Source organism: Podarcis erhardii (assembly GCF_964252035.2).
Source record: "Podarcis erhardii genome assembly, chromosome: 14".
NCBI classification, from domain to species: Eukaryota; Metazoa; Chordata; class Lepidosauria; order Squamata; family Lacertidae; genus Podarcis; species Podarcis erhardii.
In genome coordinates, this window is record NC_138503.1 from 18,506,329 (window position 1) to 18,512,328 (window position 6,000).

The following is a 6,000-nucleotide window of genomic DNA, read 5'->3' on the forward strand; positions in this document are numbered from 1 at the left end:
AATAGAGTTTTTAAGCCATATATCCACATATTTAAAGCCCTATTATACCATGTTTAGCAGTCAGGGCACACCCCCCCCCAATATCCCAGGAACTGCAGTTTGTTAATGGTGCTGAGATTTGTTAAGAGACCCCTCTTTTTTCCTCTTTTGTAAAAAAGAAAAAACGAACAATAATTTATTTATATGTATGTTTATACGTTCAGTGATATGATGATTTGTACAATGTATATTTATATAGACATGTGTATTTTTCAAAGCTCGAATAAAACATGTATTTACAAAAAAAAAAAGAGACCCCTGTTCCCCTCAGAGAGCTACATTTATCAGAGAGGTTTAACAACCAATCCCTTTTCCCAGGGAAGAGGGGCTTCTTAACAAATTTCAGCACTCTTTACAAACTACAGTTCCCAAGATTCTTTGGGGGAAGCCATGACTGTTTAAAGTGGTATGATGCTGCTTGGGATATATAGTGCTACTGGGGCCTTTAATTTCAATGGGTCTACTCTGAGTAGGACTGGTGTTTAATAGCACTTAGTGCATACCCCTCAACTGTCCCAGGATAACCGGGACATCCCATTTCCCCCCCCACATGTCGGCGTTTCTTTGACAGTGGCTCCAATAAAGCAAGGATGGGAGACTTGTGCTCCAGGATATTGTTGAACTCCAACTCCCATCAGCCCTGGCTAGCATGGCCAAAGGTCAGAGATGATGGGAGTGGTAGTCCAGCAACATCCTGAAGGCCACAGGTTCCCAACATCTTCCTGATACAGCAGTGCTGTTTTCACAATGAACTCTATTTCCCTTTTTACTCTTTCTGCCTCATTTCCATCTGTAATTTGACTGCCACCCTTAACAGGGTTTAGAATGTAAATTTGGTTCAAACCTGCCTCTCCTCTGCTTCCTGGCCCCACACAAACATTATGCCCTGTTTGCTTTTAAAGGATTTTATCAGCTGGCCTACTCAAAGGCCAGGAGAGGTCAGTGGTCAAAAGGTTGGACAAGCCAAGTTGGTTTAACAATGTTGCTGAGTTGTTTCTCACCAAAGGGGAGACATTACAGCAGAGGTTTATTATGAACACATCATGCCCTCTGCACATGCGCTCTCTCTCTCTCTCTCTCTCTCTCTCTGTGTGTGTGTGTGTGTGTGTGTGTGTAAGAGAGAGAGAAAGACAAAAAAGCACTACTATTTTCTGTTCTGATCCTCAATTTGGGCAGCTGCATGTCAGACCTGGGCAAAGTGAGACACAGGCAAGGCGCCAATGAAGAGTCTCTTATCCAGCCTGCAAGTGCCGTCAAATGAGGCTGCAGAATCCTGAGAGAACAGAGGGGACTGTGTGCTAATTCAGATGGCAGGCAGGTACAAAATGCCATTTTTGATGTGTAAAATTCCCTGGAAGTAAAAAAAAAAGGGGGGGTAGGGAGAAGGTTCTGCTGTGCTAATTTTCTGCTTGCATGGAAGTCTTATTATTATTTTTGAAAGAAGAAAGCATTCAGAAATATAATTCCCAGCTAGGGATGGGGAAGCAATTTGCTTCAGCTTGCATTTTAATGCAAAACTCCCTAACTCACACATCCTGAAACAATGCATGAGCCGAGGTGACCCTATCCTTTGAAGTTCTCACTTTTCACAATGCAGTTCTTCAACCAAATGATGTGTACAAAAATGTGTACGTGGGGGGAAAGTGTGCTTTTAAATGGACATAGTTGTGATAACAGCATAGAAGAATGTATATTAGAAACAAAGGAGGGCACAGATTTATAATTTGCACATGCTAATTTATATGCATCCATATAGAAGTAATAACTATAATTCAAATAAAACTGTAGCACATCACACCTTAGTGGGGAAGATTGCAACCAATGGACCTTTATACCTGCTCAGTCTGCAATCCAGTCTGCTCCCTGCTAAAGGGCAACTTCAAGCCTTGTTCACAGCCTGTCACCCTCCCTTCTTCTGGTTTATATCTTGAAACTTGACTTGAACTGGACAGCCCTTCCAATACAAGACATGCATCATTCTTGCAGTTGTTCAACAAGGGGGATTCACAAATCCTTGCTGATCAGCTTCAAATCACTCTGAGATCTGCTTGCAGATCCTGATCTACCTTCTGCCCATCCCTGAACTAGGTGGCCATGCCAGTAAGGTAGAAATATGTTTCAGTTTTACATTTAAAGGCAAATCACCTAATTTGCAATTTACAAAACAATACACAAACCAAAACACAGCCACCCATGCATTTTTGGATTTCTACAAATTCTGCAATGCAGGTCTCTGGCAAAGTACAGTCATTTTTATATATATATATAAATATTTATTAAAAAATTTTTGGATACAAATGCACAAATAATAAACAACCTTACTTATATCATAACGTGGTTTCATCACTTCTTTAGACTTCCTCATGTCTCCCGCTCCCATTTACATCGTTAAAAGGTTTTTCCAAGCAAATTATCAACTTGTTTACGATCTTATATCCACTCATTTAAATATAATCTAGCAATTCTCCAAAAGGTTTATGTTTTCTTTAATCTCACTTATCATCAAATTCAAATCTAATTTAGTGGTGGCCAATTTTTTATAATCTAGCATCCTTCTTAACATTCAACCAAATTACAATGTTTTTGTAAATACGTCTTAAATTTCTTCCAGTCTTCCTCAATCCTCTCTTCTCCCAGGTCTCGGATTCTGCCAGTCATCTCGGCCAGTTGCATATAGTCCATCAGCTGCATCTGCCACTCTTCCAGTGTGGGTAGATCTTGAGTTTTCCAGTTCTTAGTGATGAGTATCCTTGCTGCCGTTGTTGCATACATAAAAAATGTTCGGTCCTTCTTTAGCACCTTCTGGCCGACAATACCCAGAAGGAAGGCCTCTGGTTTCTTAGTGAAGGTATACTTAAATACCTTTTTCAACTCATTATATATCATTTCCCAGAAGGCCTTCACTTTAGGGCATGTCCACCAGAGGTGAAAGAATGTTCCTTCATTTTCTTTACATTTCCAACATTTATTATCAGACGAATGGTATATTTTGGCAAGTTTAACTGGGGTCATGTACCATCTATATATCATTTTCATTACATTTTCCTTCAGAGCATTACATGCGGTGAAGTTCAGCCCAGTGGTCCACAACCTTTCCCAGTCCTCAAACATAATGTTATGCCCAATGTCCTGTGCCCACTTTATCATAGCCGATTTAACCATTTCGTCTTGTGTATTCCATTTTAACAGCAAGTTATACATTCTAGATAGTACCTTAGTCTTTGGTTCTAACAATTCTGTTTCCAACTTCGATTTCTCCACCTGGAACCCTAACTTTTTGTCATTTTTAAAGACTTCTTTAATCTGAGCGTAATGTAACCAGTCTCGCACTTTATCCTTCATTTTCTCCAAACTCTGCAATTTCCAATTGTCTCCCTCTTTTTCTAATATTTCCCAATATTTTGGCCATTTGGCCTCCATATTGGGTCTTTTTCGGGCCTTAGCTTCCAGAGGCGAAAGCCACCTCGGAGTCTTGTTTTCCAATAAGTCTTTGTATTTTGTCCAGACATTAAATACTGCTTTCCTAACAATATGGTTCTTAAAGGCCTTATTGATCTTAACCTTGTCGTACCATAGGTATGCATGCCAACCAAAAGCATTGTTAAAACCTTCCAAATCCAGTACGTCAGTGTCTTCGAGAAGTAGCCAGTCTTTTAGCCAGCAGAAAGCTGCGGCTTCATAGTACAACTTTAAGTCTGGCAGGGCAAAGCCCCCTCTTTCTTTCGCGTCAGTTAATATCTTAAACTTAATTCTGGGCTTTTTGCCCTGCCAGACAAATTTAGAAATATCTTTCTGCCACTTCCAGAAGCACTCCGTCTTGTCCACAATCTGTAATGTTTGAAACAAAAACAACATTTTGGCAATACATTCATCTTAATAGCAGCAATTCGGCCTAACAGAGAAAGCTTCAATTTTGTCCAACTGTCCAAGTCCAACATTTTTCATAATTATCCTTAAATAGACTCAGATTTTTTGCTGTTATATTCACCCCTAGGTATTTTACTTTTTTAACCACAGTTAGTTCTGTTTCCCTCTGAAACCGTTCTGACTCTGTATCTGTCAAATTTTTCCCCAGCACCTTGCTTTTCTGTTTATTTAATTTAAATCCCGCTACCCGACCAAAGTCTTGTATCAGTTGCAATACTCTTTTCGTACTAGATTCCGGCTCCTGCAGAGTCAAAACTAGGTCATCTGCAAAGGCTTTAAGTTTATATTGTTTCGCTCCGACCTGGATCCCTTCCCCTCTGATCATATTCAAGAGCACCTCCAGAACCGAAATAAATAGCAGAGGGGAAATCGGGCAGCCTTGTCGTGTTCCTTTTTCAATTTTAAACTCTTCCGTAACCACATTGTTAACTATCAATTTAGCCTTTTGTTCTGAATATATTGCATCAATCCCATTCTCAAAACCCCGTCCCACTCCCATTTCTTTTAGGTTTCCCTTCATAAATTTCCAAGAGATATTATCAAAGGCCTTCTCCGCATCTATAAAAATTAACACTGCTTTTGTATTTATGTCTGTTTGCAAAAGTTCCAAAATGTCAATAATGTTCCTTGTATTAGCAAACATGTGTCTACCTGGGAGAAAGCCTGCTTGGTCTTTATGGATTACCTCGTTTAAAACTCTTTTAAATCTGCTTGCCAAGACGTCTGCAAATATTTTGTAATCCACATTTAAAAGGGAAATGGGACGATAGTTCTTGAGTTGTGTCTTTTCAGTTTCCAATTTTGGTATCAATGTGATGAAAGCTTCCTTCCACGATTCCGGCGCCCTCTTCCCCTCCATAATTTCGTTGCAGACCTCCATCATTGGTTGGATCAAGTAGTCTTTTAATGTCTTATAATACTTGGAGGTCAGGCCGTCTGGCCCTGGAGATTTGCCCAGTTGCATGTTCTGAATGGCTTGTTCAATCTCTTGTCGTGTTATTTTGTTATTCAGGATTAATCTGTTTTTTTGTGACAACTTTGTTAGTCCATTTCTTTCCAAAAATTGTTTAATCTCAACCTCGTCTTGCGGCCCCTGAGTATATAATTTTTTGAAATATCTCTGGAAGCACTTTCTGATTTCCATGGGGTTCTGTATGTTTCTTCCTTCAATTTCTAGATTTGTAACTGTATTTAATTTTTGTCTCTTCTTCAACTGCCACGCAAGCAGTTTCCCACATTTATTCGCCGATTCAAAAGTTTTTTGTTTCATTAATTTAATCTTCCACTCTATTTCCTGATTTATCAGTTTAGAATATTGTGCTTGGTAAAGTTTAATTTCTCTCAGAATCGGCTGTGACTTCGGGTTTGATCTTAACTTCTTCTCCAATTCTTTGATTTTCTGCAGGATCTTGTCTTTCCTTTCATTTTGTGTCCTTTTCTTTACAGCGTTCTGTTGTATCAAGAACCCCCTCATCACAGCTTTGCTTGCGTCCCAGATAGTTCTTTTTTCCACCGTAGTGTTCATATTTATCTCAAAATAATCTTTCAAAGCTTTTTGGGCCTTCTTAATAATCTCCTGATCTCTAAACAAGTTGTCATTCATCTTCCATCTAAAGGAACCGGTTGGCAGTAGTGTCATGTCCATCTTCAGTGCATTATGGTCGGAGCAGGTCTTTGGGCAGATTTCCACTTTTCTGACCTTGGGTGCCAGACCTCTAGTTATCCATATTTGGTCGATTCTTGTCCAAGTCAGCTGGGCTTCAGAGAAGAATGTTCCCTCTCTTCCCAGGGGGTTCTTGGTTCTCCAAATGTCAATCCAGTCCATATTGTCTGTCATTTCAAAAAAAGTCTTTGGTAGTCTGCCGTCTTTTGTAACATTTTGGCTTTGTGACTTATCCATGTTAGTCGATACGACCCCATTCATATCTCCCATCATAATGATATTGTTGTAGTCCAGATAATCCAGCATAATCTCATGCAACTTCTTGTAAAATTCCGATTTCCCGTCATTTGGTGCATAAATTCCTAGTATCA